Source organism: Ambystoma mexicanum, chromosome 1p (genome assembly GCF_040938575.1).
Source record: "Ambystoma mexicanum isolate Mex_15411 chromosome 1p, UKY_AmexF1_1, whole genome shotgun sequence".
Classification (NCBI taxonomy): Eukaryota; Metazoa; Chordata; class Amphibia; order Caudata; family Ambystomatidae; genus Ambystoma; species Ambystoma mexicanum.
In genome coordinates this window covers 1245821562-1245841658 of record NC_090921.1, presented here as the reverse complement: position 1 = coordinate 1245841658, position 20097 = coordinate 1245821562, and positions in this window count along the sequence as shown.

Below are 20097 nucleotides of genomic sequence, written 5' to 3'. Positions count from 1 at the left end.
TCCACAAAGAAGGAATGGACAACTTCCATTCTTGGATGAGCTCACTCGCACTCCCCTCTTCAGGTTCCAATCAATATAAAGAATAATTAGTTCTTTCTTGTGTAGTTATATTCAAAATCATTAATCCACATTTCCTTGTATGATTTTTCAAATCTTCTTATTTATTCCTGACCAGTCAGTGTTGCGAAATTATAGCCACTGCATTTCGGACTTCCGTCCATCATCAGGGCTGTTAACACTATTAATAATCAGTGACAATCCCACCATAATAATACATTCCCAATTGTCCATCATTCAGTGAAACCCGTAAAGATTAAAGTATGATCACATACCAGATTGTAGTTGTAATCCAAAATGACATGCCAAGCAAGGATATCAAAAACAAAACGAAAAAACAAGGATTCATTATAGAGCATTGTTGTTATACACTGTAAATATTTTAGTCATATAATTGTGTAGATTTCTACCTGTAGGTCTTCTCCCTCCCAGAAAATATCTTCACCTCTGTTGTGTAAATTTCTGAGCAGCACTTCTAACTAGCCCTTGTTCTGTGAATAAACAACCATGTTCAACTCCCCTCATAATCTAATCTCTTTTCATAAATTTCCCATTATTATTTTTCCCTGTGTCATTCTTACCTGACATAGGCTACTGCTGTAAAAGACGTGCCGGCTGCCCGAAAGGAGCTGCCGCTGTCTGTGATAGCGTTCTTATACACTAATCACTTTCGCGCATGCGCGCGATGTCACTCGATGACTGGAGCTCCTCTATTGTCTGTAGAACACATACAAATAACTTACTCAGTAGGTATCTTCTTATTTGAATAACTCACTTCTCATCTTGGGAAACAATAGTGTTTAAATAGTGGGAGGAGGTGTAGCTATCATCTTTAAGTCATCCTTATACTTCAGATCAGCCACTTTCTCTCTTTTAAAATCGTGTGAGCATCTCACAATCAAGTGGAAAACCTCTCCCAAAAGCACAATCTCTATTCACTTAATATATAGACCCCCAGGCCATCCTGGAGCCTTTGAGGAAGACATCACCTTGCTAATAGCTGAGAACTCCAAGCCATCCGCACAAATTATCATCCTTGGAGATTTCAACCTTGTGTACAATGACCCCAATGACTCTCCAGCCTCCTCCTTAGCCAACGCTCTAGCTGAGCATGGCTTTTTACAACTTTGCTCTCAACCTACTCATCAGAAAGGTAGAATCATCAACTGGGTAGCGGCTCTCAATTGCAATATTACCTGTAAATCCCCCAATCTCTCGCAGGGACTGACCACTACCTCATCCCATTAGGTATTAATATCAATAACTTAAATCCTAAAAAATGCCCTACGGCACCAGCCTGTCCGACCAGGAACAAGCGTAACATCACTGCTGAAGCCCTAATACCATTGGTCCTCCCCACTCTCAACGCACTACCGGCCACTGCTGACCTTGACCCACTGGTCTACACCTGGCCATTGCCATTGATACCACCGCCCCATTGAAACTGTGCAAAGGAAAGCCTAGAGCTCATTTGAACTCCTGGTACACCCCCAAACTCAAAATATTGAGAAAAAGAAAGCTAAGCTAGAAATACTATGGAAAACGGAACCATCTGTTGAAAACAAAACCAATCTTACGAAAAGATTATACAAAAAGGAGATAATTTGCACCAAGAAAGAAGCCTAAAATGTTAGGACAAATCAGGCAGGATCCTGCACCAAATAACTATTAAATATACTAAAGGAACTAGAAAATCCTATTCCACCCACAGATACGTGCACGAAAGACAAACCCTGGAGCACCAGTATCCAGAATGCCCTTGCCAATAAAATTAAAGGGCTCCAAACTAAAATAGAGGATAAACAACAACAATTTACCAGTAATAAACCTATCAACCTGCCCTCTGACTCCAACTTAGGCTTCACATTTAAAAAGGTAACTATACCGCAAGTACAAAACATTATAGCCTCTCTAAAACCATCCAACTTCAAAGGGAACAGCTGCCCTGTCCAGATTATAAAAGACGCAGCCAGAGATCGATCCCATTTCATCACTAAACTAATTAACCTGTCTTTCTCTTCTAATTTAGTCCCTAGCAACCTGAAACAATCATGGGTTCTCCCACTCTTACAAAAACAATCATTAGACCCAGCCATACCCACTAATTACAGACCCATTACCACGGTCCCATTCCTGCTAAAAATCCTTGACAGAGTTGCCTACCTGCAAATTCAGGACTACCTGGAGAGTATCCAACTGTTAGGAATACGTCAATCTGGCTTTAGACCTCAACATGGAACCGAAACGGCTCTTGTTGACCTCAAAAGTCAGATTGATGAAATCAAAGATAAAGGCAACGCCGCCATCCTACTCCTTTTAGACCTCTCAGCGGCCTTCGATTTGGACGATCACAAAATCCTCTGCAACCACCTATCTTCGACAGCTCACTTCTACTCCTCTTCTGTCATGTGGATACAATCCTTCTTGGCTAATAGAACTATGAGGGTTTTCTCACCAGTAGCGGCAGCAGACCCCATCCCTATCACCTGTGGTGTCCACAAGGCTCTTGTGTTTCGCCCACTTTGTACAATATATTTACAAAGCCACTCTTTGACAAACTGGACCATCTGGGTGTTACCTACACCAATTATGCAGATGCCACCCAGATACTCCTTACCCTCTCAGGTAACTACAATGCTGACGTCGCCCGGATTAATGAAATCTTCTCCATCATTCAGGCATGGATGGCCATACATGGCCTCTGCCTGAACGATGAGAAAACTGAGCTTCTCCTTGTCGGTTTACCCAATAACCTGACGAAACTCAGCCCTAACTACAATAGTATCATCATCGATGGTAACACTATTCCCATTGTTAAAAGTGTGAAAACCCTTGGCTTTTATCTTGATGCCAACACTAACCTATCCAAACAAATTAACATGACTGCCTCAGCCACTGCCTACCCTGGCAAGCTGATCAGGGCCTGCAGACCTTTCCTGTCCTCTAATAGCTGCCTTACGCTGGCCAGGGCTCTCATACAGTCCAAACTGGACTACTGTAACAGTCTATACCTAGGTGTTAACCAATCCATAATTAATAAACTACAGATACTCCAAAATAACGCGCCACAAGCAGCTTTAAACATCCCCAGGTGAGAGCACATCTCTACCACAAGAAAATTGTGCAAATGGCTCTCCATACAACAAAAAATTGACCTAAAAACCATTTGTCTCACATAGAAAGCCTTAAACCATCTAGCCCCACCATATCTCACCAACAAATTCACCATGAAATCAGCTACCAGAATTACTAGATCCTCCAATACCTTATGCCTAACAGTGCCCGGATTCACATTAAAAAGAGCTGGCGGATCCAGCTTGTATTGTATTGTATTGTATTGTAATTTGTAAAGCGCACGGTCGCCCAGAGGCATCATGGCGCTAAAGAAAGGGGCTACTCAGCTGAGGAAAAAAAACGATGGAAAACCAGGGATTAAAACAGGTAGGTTTTCAGAGCTCTTCTAAAACCAAGATGGTCAGCGGTGGCTTTCAGTGGCAGGGGGAGGCTGTTCCACAGTTTAGGAGCGGCAATAGAGAATGCTCTGCCGCCGAGCCTTTCGCGATTAGCTCTCGGAACGGTCAGATGGTTAAAGCTCGTGGAGCGGAGCTCCCGACCCGGTAAGTATCTGGTAAATTTAGCCTGTAGAAATTCGGCACCCTGGGCATGAATAGCCCGGTGAACGATGCACAGAGGCTTGAAATGGATTCGCTGCTTCACCGGCAGCCAGTGAAGTTGGCGTAGAACTGGCGTAATGTGGGCCCCATAAGGGGAGCCAGTGGCTAGCCTGGCTGCAAGGTTCTGCATTCGCTGGAGACGATGGATGAGGCCAATCGGTTGTGCCAGGTATAGCGAATTACAGTAGTCCAGCCGTGAGAGCACTAACGTAGCCACCACGGGAGGACGAAGGGCTTCAGGTATCAAAGGCATGACCCTTTTAAGTACCCGGATCGGATGTTGGGTGGACTGACAGACGGCCGCCACTTGGTTAGCCATAGATAAGGAAGCAGAGAGGATAACCCCAGGTTCTTTACCTTACTAACTGGGCTAGGTAAAGGGCCCAGCGAGCACGGCCAGAAAGCAGGGGTCCATAGTAGGGGAGTAGGAGGACATCCTACCACCAATACCTCCGTCTTGTCCCCATTTAGCTTTAACCAGTTCTAATCCACCCATATCCCGACTGCTCTAAGACAGTCATGGAGGCAAGCAGCAGCCTCGGATTGATCCTGATTCAAGCGAATTAGGATTTGTGTGTCATCCGCATATGAGTAGCAATTAAGCCCATAAGAACGGATGAGACAAATCAGGGCCCAGATATATATGTTAAAGAAGATCGGAGATAGAGAAGATCCTTGGGGGATCCCACAGGTGAGAGAGCATGGAGTGGATAGAAAGGGAGACATCGCAAGAGTCTGTGTGCGATCAGAAAGAAAGGAGGTGAACCAGGCAAGAACAGAGCCAGAGATCACGATCTGTGAGAGGCGGGAGAGGAGAATGGAATGGTCTACTGTGTCAAATGCGGCATGGTCCTTCATGTTCCTTGCCTCCCAACTTTGGAAAACCCTACCACTCAACATCAAATCTCTCAAGTCCTTTCAGTCTTTTAGGAAACAGGTTATTAGATGGTTACTGGAAAAAAACTAGCATTTTCCATCTGCTCTCTCCCATGTCTGACGATACTGCCAATACTTAATTGTGCTTTTTACCTGTAAACTGTATAAATGTATAAATGTATAAATGTAATCTGTATATAATGTACTTTGTAACCATTTCCTGAAGCGCCCTTTTACCTCTGGGTCTGGAGCGCTATATAAATAAAAAAACAAACAAAAAAACATTGGCGGAGTATGAACTACTATCACTGGCAAGGATGCGTCTTCTTCAAATGAGGTATAACACATGAACCATTTCTCACTCCCGCACCTTTCCCATCCCTTCTTCCCACCACCAAATAACATCCATTATGTTTCTCTGTCCCTTTCGCTGCCGCATTGTCCTCCCATACAACACGCCGCCGTCAGTGAACACTTTTAACAGACATCCCGTGACCGCACACTGCAGTGCACTCAAACTTTTCTCCGCTCAGCGAACAGGTAAAAGGGACACTGAAGCGGAGCCTCATCAGACCACTTTGAGTGCAGACACCAATACTTACAACACTCCCAGCCATACTCACAATGCCTTACAGCCTTGCCACACACACCACAACACTATCCTCTGATACACCATGGCGGCGTTTCCCGAAAACTTTGACGCACAGCACGCTTCCCTCCAGACAACAACCGGGTGCATACACTTTTCGCCAACATCACGGTGCGCCGCACTCCAATCAGACTGTGGTCCACAGAGCGAACAGGGAAATGGGTCCAGATATCACTAATTTTTTGGTACGTACATTTATGTGATTTGCAACAAAAGTACTGGTTGGATTTCCACCAAAAACACAAAAGCACGCTTTCTAGCCCAAGCCCCCGCTACTGGCGCAAATTTGTTAAAAATCCATCTAGACGTTCAGGCTGAAGACGTGCGGTAAGCTTTTCCCAATTCAGTCTATGGGGAAAAAAAAATTGGGACCCCCCTATAATTTCGTCCCCCCACTACCCCCGAACGACACCTCACCCAACTTGGTGAAAAAATTCAGAGCCAACCATATACTTTTTTCTGCAAAGTTTGGTGATTATTGGTCCAGGGGGAATGAAGCTATAAGCCACTGAAAAAGTGCTCTTCCTATGCGTTTAGCAACTTAACCATAACTACACGGCCACTACCACGGGCCGTGTAATGATATGATATAATATGGCATTTATAATGTGCCTATACATAAGTGTTCCAAGGAGCGAGTCTGTTGGCGCATGCCGCAATCTATTCACTATAAAGCTAGCCTCAAGAATACTTTGTCTGCTGGCGTTTCTTTGCATCTGTACACGTGTAAAAAAACTTGATATCGTCATCAGTTCTGTAGCATATGCTTCTTTATCTTGATCCCAAGATGTCACTTATCTTTGACACCTTCTTGATACCTTATCTAATATCTCATTCTCTAGTCTCTGCATCTCTTCCATGTACGTCAGCTTGGCTCTTTGTGACGTCACCATTGTCCCCTTCCATTTATTGGTCCTGCTTCTTCCGGGATTTCATTCAAAAGGCCATCATACTGTCTTGTATGCAGCTATGGTTTCCTCAATGGGAACCTTACTTTCAGGATTCTCTTCAGTATCAGTATTGTCTCTGGTACCGCAGGTGTCTCACACTCTGGTTCCCAACATATAGGCAATATGGGTGAGTGAGAAGTTATGCAGGGTTTAACATGTCAAAGAGAAGGAAACTAGCCACACACACGAGCCACACACCCTCATGTATGAACAAAGCACAGTGAAAAAACTGCTCTCAGCATACACCCACGTTGTTCCTGCCCAGATGTAATGTCTGCTCTGTATTGTGGCTTGCCAGTGTTGAGGCCTGGTGCTGTATGTTGGGTAGATGGATGGAAGAGTTGGTAGGTGGGCAAGTGCTAGATTTATACATGAATTGGTGAGTGAGGGAGTAAAATGGTGAGTGTTTTTAAGTGTTTGGATTGGTGTGTGAGAGAGCGAGTGAGATGGCGTGTGCTGGCTAGATTGGTGACAGAAATTGATGGGCTGGTTGTTGGATTGATCGACTGGTGATTGAAAAATTGAGGGTAATGGATGAATGAATAATGGATTGTGAGCAGGAGTGTGAGTGAGACAGTGCGTGTTAGATGTGTGGAATGATGGAATGGTGTGGGAGTGCGAGTGTGAGTGTTGACTGGATGAATTGGTAAGTGAGACTGTGATTGAAAAGGTGAGTGTGTTGCCAGGCACTCCAGGGTTAAGGAGCGCGACCCCCGCCGTTGGGAAGGCGGAGCTATGTTACGGGGAGTGGGAGGAAGAAAGGGGAGTTCTGGGTAAGGCGCGAGAGCGCCAGTTTCCTGTTGTTACGAGGAAAAAAGGTTGTGTTTGTCCTCCACTCCCTCCGTGTGCGCGTCCTCCTTTCTGACCTCCATAAGAGGGTAACACTGGCGACGAGGTCGTTCCATAGGCGCAACAGAGTCCTCCTCCTGTGGCAGTCCGCCACCTCCGCGCTTGGAGCGTTTCCAAGCCTCCTCCTTTTGGCTAACCGCCATCTTCCGCACTCAGGCTGCATCTGAGCCTCCTCCTCCTCCGGTCTGGGGGCGGCTGCTGACCGCATAAGCGCGCATTCAAGCGCCACACTCCACCCCGTTCGCACTTCACTGGGAAGTGCGATCCTGAGTCCTGGCAGTCCTCCAGGTCCCCACGTGGCAGCGCAAGCACTGGGAAGCGCAAAATCGGGTGATTCCACACACGCCCTCCAGCAGCCTCACACGAACGTCTGGCGTGTCCTCCTGTCACCAGAGCTTGCCACCAAGGCCCGACGGAGCTGGTGACGCCCCAGCCCCGCAACACCAAGGACGCCGCCTGCCCACTCCCAGCAACAGGCTCCCAGGTGGGTGGAAACACACGCTCGCTCACCTGGTGAACACACACGGGCTGAGCACGCACCCACAAGCTCTCACCACCAGGCGTCATGAGCAGACAGGGCTCCAACTCAGGGTCCAACCCTGGATCACCTCAACCGGCCCGTGCAGCACAGCCTATTCAGCTGCGACTACCCCTGCCATTCGCCATGACCCCACAAGCCACGAAGGGGCCGAGATGGACTGACTGGATGGAGGATTTCCAGCATTACGTGAGAGGGTCTGGTGATGGTGACTCTCCCAATATCAGGGATATATTCCTCAACCTGGTAGGGAGGGAGATAAAGACCGTGGTGAAGACCATTCCCGCAACCGAACAGAACACTTTCAAAAATTTGATCAAGGCTCTAGATAAACTCCTCATCATAGAAGTCAACCGTGACTATGAACGTTATTTGTTCAACAAGTGCACCCAAATGCCACAAGAGACAGTCGACAAATTCATAACCCGCCTAAGAGTGAAGGGCGCAAACTGCCAGTTCGAAGAAGCAATAAGATTGAGGGTCATAGAAGGATGCCTATCCCCTGCTCTCAAAAAACAGCTCCTGAAGAAACCACTCACCATTCAAGAAGTTAGCGAGCTCGCTCGCATACACGAGAGGGTTGACGCTCAAGCCACATCCATGGGCAATCCAGGCATCCCCAAACAAGACACATCTGAACTTGTCACAGCCCTACAGCCATCTCGTCCGGGTGACAGAGGGTCACAACCATACAGAGCACAAACCACACAACTTCCATGCTATCAGAGACAATGCTATCGCTGTGGGATGGCTTTTCCACATGCAGGGTCATGCCCAGCTCTATCCCAAAGATGCACAAACTGTGGGAGAGAGGGACACTTTCACGCGGTATGCCGAGAAGGCATTCCATTCCCTCCGATGAGGCCCCAAGCGCCTGCCAGGACGCCTTAGCGCTCGCCGCCTCTGCCATATAACCAACCCAGACACTACCAACAAGGGCAGGGACAGAGGCGATATGTCAGAGCCATTGACGAGTACCAACCACAGGGGTACCCACTGCAGTCAGACCAGGCAGACCAAACCAGGTATCTCACGGACGAGTATGACCATCCACCGGCAGAATACAGGCCTGAGACTTTCTACCATGACGAGCAGGAAGCTGCATACAACATGCCATATGACCCATACGACCAGGACGAGTGTGTCAATCTCATACTTGACACAGAAGAGGCCAGAGAGGCCCCCAAGATCTCCATCAAAATGGGTAACTACCAATTCCAATTCATGATTGACTCAGGCGCTACTGTCAACATTATGGGCGAGCAGGATTATGCCAAGATACCGGACCCGCCGGCACTCGAACAATCTCGCTCAAGGATCTTCCAGTGGGGAGCCGCCACCCCCCTACAGACAGTGGGATGTTTCACACAACATCTCCTCCTGAATGGTCGGCAAGTTGACACAACAATACACATCATCCGGTCACTCGCCAGAAGTCGGTGCCTACTCAGTTACCACACGGCATCCCGCCTGGGGTTAATTGAGATACACGTGAGGACGGGAGACACCATCACGGTGACCTCAAGCGGGCTGAACCTGAGGGACTCGGTTGGCACCATAACATGCCACCAGTCACAAAACCTTGTCACACAGGCTGACATCACAAGGCACTTCCCCAACCTGTGCACTGGGCTGGGAAAACTCAAGGCCCCTCCCATCCGACTTCACATTGATTCTTCGTTGAGGCCAGTGCCACAACATCCCCGGAGGGTAGGCTTTCACCTGCAAGCAGCCGTATCGGAAGCACTCCAACAACTGCTTTCCGATGGCATCATCGAACCAGCTACGGGGCCGACGCCATGGGTATCCCCCCTTGTAGTTGTGCCCAAGGAAGGAGGCAAGATCCGGCTGTGCATGGACATGAGGGTGGCAAACACCGCTATTCAGCTTGAGAGGCATCCGGGACCGTGCATTGAGGACATGATTGTACAACTGAACAATGCACAGATGTTCTCCAAACTTGACCTGATCCAAGGCTACCATCAGCTGGAGCTACACCCAGAGTCCAGGCCCATTACGACGTTCGCTACGCACGACAGACTTTTCAGGTACCGGCGATTGAACTTTGGGATCTCGTCCGCCGCGGAAATTTTCCAAGAAGCCATACGGCAGGTGATCAGACCCATCAAGGGCACTCTGAACTACAGCGACGATATCCTCGTCTTTGGATCATCAAAGGAGTCCCATGACAAGGCCCTACATGCCACGTGTGCAGCACTTCAGGAAGCGGGCCTCACCCTCAACATCACCAAGTGTCGTTTCAGCAAGACAAAACTGAAATTTTTCGGGCACATCTTTTCCAGTGAAGGTATGCTGCCGGATCCTGACAAGGTCGACACGATCACCAACCTGAGTGAGCCGCAGCAAGTCGCTGATGTCCGTTCTTTCCTCGGAATGGCAGGCTACTGCGCAAGATACATACCCCACTATGCATCCCTTTCCGACCCACTGAGGAAACTCCTGCAGAAGGAATCAGTCTTTGAGTGGACCCCTGCGTGCCGACAGGCGTTCTCCGACATCAAGCAGGCCCTGACAGAGGCTCACCGCCTAGCATACTTCAACCCCTCATGGCACACTGAAATTGTGGTGGATGCAAGCCCAGTGGGCCTCGTGGCCATTTTAGCTCAAACCAGCAGCGCGGATGTCCACCCGAGACACGTGGTCGACTACGCAAGTAGGGCGTTGTCCACTCCTGAGCTGGCCTACTCCCAGGCGGAAAAAGAGAGTCTGGCCGCCGTCTGGGCCTGTGAGCATTTCCATAACTTCATCATCGGAAAAAAGTTCACCTTAATAACGGACCACCAGGCGCTGCTGTCGCCCTTTTCGGGAACCCTCACACCAAGATGCCCCCTAGAATTGAACGGTGGGGCATCCGCCTACAGGAATACAACTATGACATTATACACCGTCCCGGGGGTGACCTTAACCCTGCAGACTATTTGTCACGACACCCGTCGGGGCCCCGCTGACCCGGAAAGGAGACGTCGCCTATGTGCAGTACATAGCATCCAACTCACTGCCACCGGCACTATCCCTTGGGAGGGTTGCCGCCGCATCAGCCGCTGACCCCACTACAGCCCTCGCCATCAGCCTCACGTCGGCCAACAAGTGGCGAGACTACCACAGATCTATGCTGGCACACCCAGGGGTGTGCAAACAGGAGATTGAGAGGCTGGCCAGGATACATAGGGAACTGGCTGTCAAGGACAACAATATCTTCCTCCGAGGGTGCAGGATTGTCATCCGCACCATGCTAAGGAACGAGGTTGTCGGAACAGCCCATGAGGGACACAGAGGAGCCGATAATACCAAAAAGCAGCTGAGGTGCCATGTCTGGTTCCCATTTCTAGACGCTGCGGTTGAGGAATGGGTGAAGAACTGTCATGCCTGCCAGTGCACGGCTCCTGCGGAACATCCACTCCCGTTACAGCACACACGGATACCCGATCGGCCGTGGGAGCGCGTAGCTATGGACTTCTATGGGCCCACGGAAGCGGTTGACTACCTCCTGCTCCTAATAGATGAACACTCAAGATTTCCGATCGTCAAAACAGTCACCACCGCCGCATTTCCCCAGGTAGCAGCGGCACTAGAGGAAGTATTCAGCAAGTGGGGAATTCCCAAAACAGTCAAATCCGACAACGGACCACCGTTCTGTGGACATGAGTTCGGGACACTGGCGGAACATTTGGGCTTCGAACACATGAAGATAACTCCTCGCCACCCGCAAGCGAACAGAATGGCTGAGCGCTTCATGGCGTTGATTAAGAAGACGAGACAGAGAGCCAGAATAGAAGCAGCAGATCCGCACCAGGCACTGTGCCGACTTCTACGGGACTACAGAAACACACCCCATGAAGCCACGAACAGCACACCTGCCGAGCTAATGCTTCGCTACGAAGTGCGAACCCGCATACCACGCAATACGTCCTATGAGGAGCCGCCCGACATGGGCGTACTCCAAAGGGACGCAGAGGCCAAAGAGAGAGCAAGACGAGACACTGATTCTTGCCGCCAAGCGGTGATACCAGATTTCCACATAGGGGATGAAGTACTTGTCCAACAACCAATGCCCAGGAAGACAGATCCGCGGTTTGCCCCAAGCCCCATGAGGGTGACCGCAGTGAAAGGCACAATGGTGACAGCCGAGGATCAGAACAGAACTGTCACCAGGAACTGTCAGCAATTTAGACACTACGTCAGGCGAGAGGGAGCAGAGTTGCCTCAGCGATCGAGTTCCCCAGAACCGCGAGAACCGCGGGATGACCTGTGGATCCCTCCGGGAGGAGACCCAGGAGGGACAAGCCGGGAAACGGGAACTCTGGACTTGTTAGGGCCAGGTGCCCAAGACGAGAGACCACGGAGAGCCGTCAAGAAGCCTGTGAGACTCGTTGAAGAGTGTTGAGGTTGATGTTTGGTGTTGCCAGGCACTCCAGGGTTAAGGAGCGCGACCCCCGCCGTTGGGAAGGCGGAGCTACGTTACGGCGAGTGGGAGGAAGAAAGGGGAGTTCTGGGTAAGGCGCGAGAGCGCCAGTTTCCTGTTGTTACGAGGAATAAAGGTTGTGTTTGTCCTCTACTTCCTCCGTGTGCGCGTCCTCCTTTCTGACCCCCATAAGAGGGTAACAGAGTGAGGAATGGATAGATGAGCTGGTGAGAGAGCATGTGAAAGGGTGACTGGCAGGTGAGAGGGTGATGGATTGGTTTTCAAGAGAGACTTAGTGAGAAGGTGAGTAATGCAGGAATGGGAGAGTCACTCAGTGACTGGCAGATGGATTGATTTGTGAGTGAGAGAGAGGATGTGTTGGATTAATGGTTTTAAGGTAGTTCGGTTATTGATAATCGACAAAACGATCCAACGAATTAAAAAAGGTATATGAAGGATTATGTAAACTGCGTTTACATCTCAAAGTGATATCTGAGCGCTGTTACAAATACCTTAACCTGACTCAGCTCAGTTAATCCGCTTCATAAAACATGCGAGGCAGCGCCAGCTGCACTTGAACAGCAGGAGCCTCAGATCTCCCATTTATTTCATCAACCGCCATACAACGCCTTGCAAAGCACCAGAAATCGTATGTAATCTGAAAGGTTGCTTCCAGAACTTTCGCAAAGACCAAGAAATATAGCTGCCGTTGTTTTCTCCTCGTCTGGATTGGGATTCAACATCTGCTACACACTTGGTTGAGCAAGGTATCCATTCATTGGTAACTCGATCAGTTCAGGCAAGACACCACCCACCCCTTATTCCCAGTCGGTAAGGGAGCACCGTCGCTTCAGAACAAGACGGATTTTTATTGTCTCTCTCTGACAAATTGAGCGGGCTTAAAGAAGTAGACCTGACTCTTGAGGGAGGCCATGTGTCCGGCAATGGCACAAGTTCAGATTTTTCACATTCCTTTCAAGTAAACACAATTCGTCAGTGATCCAGGTTGTGGTGCCTGCATCCAGGAACAAATTACAAACGTAAACAAGAATTAGTTATCTGTCAAGAATTGCCGCAGGTTCTTCTGGAACCCTTTGAAGAGAAATAAGAAAAATAACGATCTTTGAATACCAAGCTCTTAAATATTGAACTTTACAAATGTCAGGTAAAGAAAACACGACATATAAATGCACACAAATTTCAGCACGCAATAAAACTTCTTTTAAAGTAATTGACAACATTCCTAAACAGTTAGTTGAAGGTGCCTTACGGAAGTCAGCTGTGAGAACACGAACAATAATGCACATGTCAATGTGTTTTTTAAATCCCAACGCATTAAAACGTACATCACACACTGTTAAGCCGGGCTTGCTTCTGACACAAACCATGTCCTACCTAGCAGCCTGCAAATCAACATATTTAATGATTCCAACTTACAGTCTATTTATTTACTCTGTTTCTTTGTTTTTTATTTTTTTATTTATTTGAAATGCGTGCCAGACCCGAGGGTATCAGAGCGCAGGTACATTCATATTTTCAGTTTATGGTTACATAGTTACAAAGTAACACAAATATAATGCAGTCAAGATTCGATTGCAATAACAAGATATATATATACATACAGTAATCGGGGTCAGAAGACATTCCATAGAAAGAGAGGTTCAACATGATATAGTCTATATACAGTCTATTGTTTATTGTCTATTTACAGTGCAAAAGAGTAGGGCTAGTAGGACATTAGCTGGCGTGTGTTTAATGGTCATTTTCTTTGAACCAATTGATGGTGTTATGTCTGAAGTTGGAGTATGTTTGGTCCGTGCAGCTTTGACTGGGAAGCTGCTACCGCCAGCTTTCAGCAGTTTGAACCGTGGAACTAGCAAGCAGTTTGTATTAGCAGCTCTGGTAGGACGGATGGCAGATTTTCTGTTAATTCTATCTATGCGATAGCGGGGTGCAGCAGTGTTTAGGTACTTGTGAGTTAGTGAGGCAGTTGTTAGTAAGATTTTATCCCTGGTGGAGAGACAGTTATTCTGCCTCCTTACCTCAGAGAAATGCTCTTTCCTGGCTATGCCCATTGCTGCTCTAAGAGCGTTGTTCTGTACAGTCTAGATTTTTCTGACGATAGACTTATTGGCACCCAGATATAGGGCGTTACAATAGCCCCGTTTGGACTATTGTAGATAAGAATGGTTTGCCCACTCTAATCAATTTACATGTATACGCTATGGCAGAGGCCATGGAATTAACCTGTTTGGCAAAGGTGAGACTGGAATCCAGGTAAAAGCCTAGGGTTTTTACCTCCTTGGAAACCTTGATGGTGTTGCCATCAATATTAAAGGAGGCATATTTGTGACCAAGTTTATTGAGATTGGGTGTATTTCCCAGAATGATGAGTTCAGTTTTGTCATCATTCAAGCATAGACCATGGACTGCCATCCATGCCTGGATGATGAGGTAAATTTTATTGACCAAGGCCAAATCCTTATCATAATCCCCATTAAGTGGTATGAGAATCTGGGTATCATCTGCATAGTTAGTGTAGGTGATACTGAGATGGTCCAGATCACCAAAAAGGGGCTTGATAAATATATTATACATTGTGGATGAGACACTTGAGCCCTGAGGCACTTCACAAGTAATGGGGTTGGGATCTGTTTCTGCTGAAGGCGAGAAGACTCTCATAGTCCTGTTGTTTAGAAAGGATTGGATCCAGACTATGGCTTTCTGTGAGAAGTGTGCTGCTGAATCGAGGTGGTACATAGGACCTTGTGGTCCACCAAGTTGAATGCTCCTGATACATCAAGTAGGAGTAGTAAGGCTGATTTCCCTTTGTCTCTGAGCTCGTCAATTTGGGCCTTGAGGTCAATCAGTGCTGTCTCAGTACCATTTTGGGGCCTGAGTCCTGATTGCTGTGATCCTAATAACTGGTTATGCTCCAGATAATCCTGTATTTGGATGTAAGACACCCTATCTAGAATTTTTAGTAGAAATTGCACTGTTGTTATAGGCCTATAGTTTGTGGGTATAGTGGGATCTAATGATTGTTTTTTGAGGAGCAGAAGTACCCAGGACTCCTTTAGATTGCTTAGGATGGTGCCAGTAAAGAAAGAGGCATTGATTAACTTCGAGGTGAAGGGTGCCAGGTCTCTGGCCGCATCTTTGAGTATTTGGGCTGGGCATTCATCTCCCTGACAGTTAGACGGTTTGAGGGAGAAAATGATTTTTTCGACCTCAAGAGTGGAAACTTTGGTGAATTTAAAGCGTTGTTCTGGTTTGGGTGGAGGCAATGTAATGCTATCCTGTGGGGTTATATTGGGTATATTTAGTTTCTTATTGCCAATTTTATCCTGGAGAGTGTTGATTTTGTTAGAAAATGCCTTCTGTATGTTGGAACACCAGATTTTGTCCTTTACACAGTTGTCATGCACAGGGGTCGGGTTTTCAAGTTCTTTTAGGATAACAAAGAGTTCCTTTGTACTTGAGTTGGCTTGCAAGATCCTATTGTACGTTTCTTGCTTAGTACATAGTATTTTGTTTTAATACATGGTTGAGATGTTGATAAGGTTGGCTCTATTTGCATCGGAGGGTAACTTCACTTTTTCTTTTTTCTTTTCTCAGGGTTTTGTGGTGTGGGGTGAACCAAGAGTTCAGATGTGCTCTGGGTTTTCTTTTTCTCATTTTTAGACGGGCAATAGTGTCTAGGGCTTCGGTCATGGTTTTATTATATTCATTAACTGGGACAGTGGGATCAGTACTATCTGGCAGTGAGTTAAGGGTAGGTAGTATTAGGGGTAGAAGTTTATCTGTGGTTATGTTTTTATCGTTCCTCGTTAGGGCGGGAGGAGAGATTGGGTTCTTTTTAGTTGAGAGGATTTTGACATCTAGTGTAAATGCTACTAGATGGTGGTCAGTCTATAACTGAGGGGTTATGGCAGTAATAGATGTATTGCAATTGTAGTCTGCCACCCAGTGAAGTGTTCTACCGTTATCATGGGTTGGTAGTGTCACTCTTTGGGTGAAGCCAAGTTCAGTGAGGACATTAGCTATTGTTGCTGCTTGCTGGTCCTTGGGGTCATTGAAGCCCAGGTAAGATCCCGAGCAAGAGTACCTGCAAGGTATTTTTTAGGTTGTCAGAGAGGATTGTGGAAATGTCCTCCTCAAATGCTCTGATGGGGCCTGGAGGTCTGTAAATCAGATGACTGGCAAGAGTTTGGGAACCAGAGATGGGAAGCTTGACAGTCAGGGATTCAGAGGATTTGACGTCAGGAGAGGCGACTAGTTTAAGTGCTAGGGTGGATTTGGCTCTGATAGCTATGCCTCCTCAACGGGTCTCTTTTCTATCTACTCTAAAGATAGAATAGTCGTCTGGTACTGCGAGCATGAGGGCAGGGCCTGCTGATGCATGCAGCCATGATTCAGTAATGGCAAGAAAGTCATAGTTCTCTGCCTGAATTAGGTCAGCTACGTCTGTGGCATAAGCTTCTAAGGACCTGGAGTTTATTAAGGCAACTTTGAGGTTAGGAATGTCAATTCCTGTCAGTGGGGCAGGTGAGGGTGCTGTTGTTGACTTCCTCATTCGGTGTCGTGATGTGGGTTTTTTTCTGCTTGTATTTTCTGTAGGTAGAAGTGTCAGTCTTAGGCAAGGTGGCTAAAGTAGTAGGATTCATATTTTCATTAAGATAGTGTGTTATAGGGGAATGTTCTCCTACGGCTGATATTGGTTACTAAGCTGGCAGGAGGTTTGAATAATTTCTGCAGTCTAGAAGGAAGTCTGATATTTCTGGATGAAGAGTGACAGGGTATATTAGTTCTAGGTGGACTCTGGGTGATGTTACAGATAGATGACAGTTGGTCCAGATTGTTTGGTACTGATGGGGTACCTACATCACCTGGTGTAGCTGCCATGATGTCTGTTGCAGTAAAGTCTGTAACTGGTGTACTAGTGGAGTCCGTAGGGTCTACAACTAATGCCAGTATGGCCCACAGTAATAATGGCTGTGAGGCAGTAGTGTACATAGTTCACTTAAGGCTGGTTCGGGTAAAGTGGGATAGCGGGCAGTGGGCTAGTTACCTTTTAGTCAGGTATTTCCAACTACAGAGTGCAATAGGCTAGGTAGCAAGATAGTTCATATGAACTCAAAAGCAAGTAAAATGGCATAGGCTAGCTCAGATCAGCTCAGGTACATACAACATGGAGTAGGCTAGTTCAGATCAGTTTAGTTGCATACAAAATGGAGTAGGCTAGTTCAGATCAGCTAAGGGACATACCAAATGGAATAGGCTAGTTTAGATAAGCTCAGGTATATACAAAATGGAGTAAGCTAGTTCAGATAAGCTCAGGTACATGCAAAATGGAGTAGGCTCGTTCAGATAAGCTCAAGCACATAGCAAATGGAATAGGCTAGTTCAGAAAAGCTCAGGTACATGCAAAATGGAGTAGGCTAGTTCATTTAGGCTCAAAAGCATGCAGAATGGAGTGGGCTAGTTCAGGTGAGCATAAATGTGTACAAATACACTAGGTCAGTTCGAACACGGTGCCCTTGGCATATTGGGCGTGAATGGTATGGGCTAGTTCAGGCGGAAGCCAGAGCAACTATGCATACAGTTAGCTGGATTCAGGGGTCCACACAGATTGCTAATGCGTCTACGCTGAATAACTTAGCAGGGGCAAATATAGGCATATAGGGTGCTTATGCATACAAAAGACTGACATTTTGCCGGACCATCGTGAGGTACAGTGATAATGCAGTGATCCGACTGACTTAGATGCATAAAGTTAGCTTTGCAGTCGGCGGCGAGAGAGGTGTTCATAAGTCATGGGCAGGTACGAGTGGGATATTGTCAGGTAGGTAGTTGCTAAGTGCAGACTGACGAGGAGCGGGATTGCAGGTGAGCTCAAAGTGGCTCTCGAGAGTATATGGTGGTCGAGGAGCGCAAGCAGACAATGGGCCTCATTACGAGAAAGGAGGTAGCCATGGAGCTATTAGCTCCATGACTGCCTCCGTTCAGGGCTCCATTACCGGGTTTCTGCAATGGGGAGTTACCGGGTTACACCGACATGGGAGGACCCGGTAATTCCTCCTTGCAGGAACCCATCCCCATTCCCATTTGAGCCCCCATAGGGCTCAATGGGAATGGGGAGGGAGGTAATAATGGGCAGATTACATCTGGCCCGTTATTGCCTCCCTCTTCCCCTCGCGGGACCCGGAACCTGGTTTTACCAGGTGTGCGATCCAGGTCCCGCCATGGGAATCTTGTAATCAGCGCTCCGGGAATGAAGGGGGCCGATGCTGTACTGGCCCCCTTCATTCCGGGAACGCCAGCATTATAATGAGGCCCAATGTCTTTAGATGGTGGTGTGTGTGGGAAACACACGCTAATGATGTCTATGAACAATACAACCCTGGACATCTCTAATCCCACACAACATTGAGTTATCATCTCTTATAAATATTTGACACATAGACATTCAGGTGTGTTGCTTGCTCCATGCCTTACTACAATCCGATTATACTCCTGGCTAAATGTGCATCTCCCTGGTATACACAACTTCTGGCAGCACCTAGAAGGTGTCCGCACCAAGTATGACTGACTCCTGACAAGTGGAATCGCTGTGCCTTACCTTATTATGGAAGCTGTTATGTTACAAATAAATGCAATGGCAGGGTGTGTTTCCATTGGCATTTCCAATGGCAGGCAGCGTTTCCACATCCGAGGCATGGAAAAAGTGTTTTTTTAAGTGTCACTATGCATTTTTAAGAAATCACCACGCTGCACCAAGCTGGTTGAATTTGTATTCTTTTCTATCATTTCACAAATGTCTTAAAGTTGTATGGGGAATGGTAATGCTCCTAAGGGCTGTGTGCTTTAGGTTATTTCTCAAGGTCTTGCATGGCCAACATTAGAAATAGGAAAAAGCTGGGAGGGCTATTGAAACAACAATGACCAGTCTTCTGAAGGAAATCACTCCCCCACAGACTCATAAATAATATTTTGAGGTATTAAAAACATATTTTAAGAGCTCACTCAATTTGACAGAAATAGTTTATTTTCTATATCTATTGGTGTAGGTGAATTATACCCAAAAGAAAATCCAATGTCTGCCACAGGTGACTGGCGCAGTGGGCATAATTTTCATATTTCTAAGGTCCCTCTTGGTAACAGTTCAATCAGAATTGATTGTATTTGTAATAAGGTGCAAGAGGGACCTTAAAAAGAATACCTATACCTCTGCATTGTCCTGCCCTCCTTTCAGAATCCGCAATAATATATATTTTTTGAAAATTCAGTTTTATTGGGATATTTGGGTTGTGACATTAATAAAACAACCAAACAACCACAAGAATAGGCTTGAATGCATTCACAACCTTTTCCCCCTTCCTTCTACCCCCCCCTTGAACACCTCCCTCTCCCCCATCATGGTTCATAAAATAACAATTACGGCAAGGGTCCAACACAGTATAATATGATATATTACAAATAAGGGGTAGTCCTCGTGTAGGTGCTCAAAACGTAGGGCCCGGAGCACCAGGATTGAGACCTCTGCCTCGTCAGGCCCCCCCAATCCTTGGTCCGGTGAGGCCGACATCCAAGTCATGTGGTCGCTCTAAAATGTTACATAGTACTCAGACTGCTCTCCCATATTTATCGAAGGCGGGGAGCCTTAGGCCCTCAATATTGGTCTTAGATTTGTCGATCATGTGGGTAAGGAATTCCATGTCGTATATGGCGTGGAGTTTAGTAATCCACTCCCTTTCCCCCGAAGGTTGGGCAGCCTTCCACCTTTGGGCCCAACAACACCTGGCCGCCACCAGCATGACCTGTAGAATGTGGTCATGTGTTACTTTCGGGCCTCCCTCTACTTCAATGCCGATCAAGAAAATCCATGGGGATAGAGTTCCTTCAATTCCATCCACCTCCTTTATCCACGACAGGTCCTAACTCCAGTAGGTTTGTGCCACGTGACATTTCCACCACATATGTACATCGCTCAGCGTGGCATTTCCAACAATGTGTGTCATAGCCCTTCCTCATCCTGGCTATCCTCTGTGGGGGGTAATGCCATCTGTGGATCAGTTTCA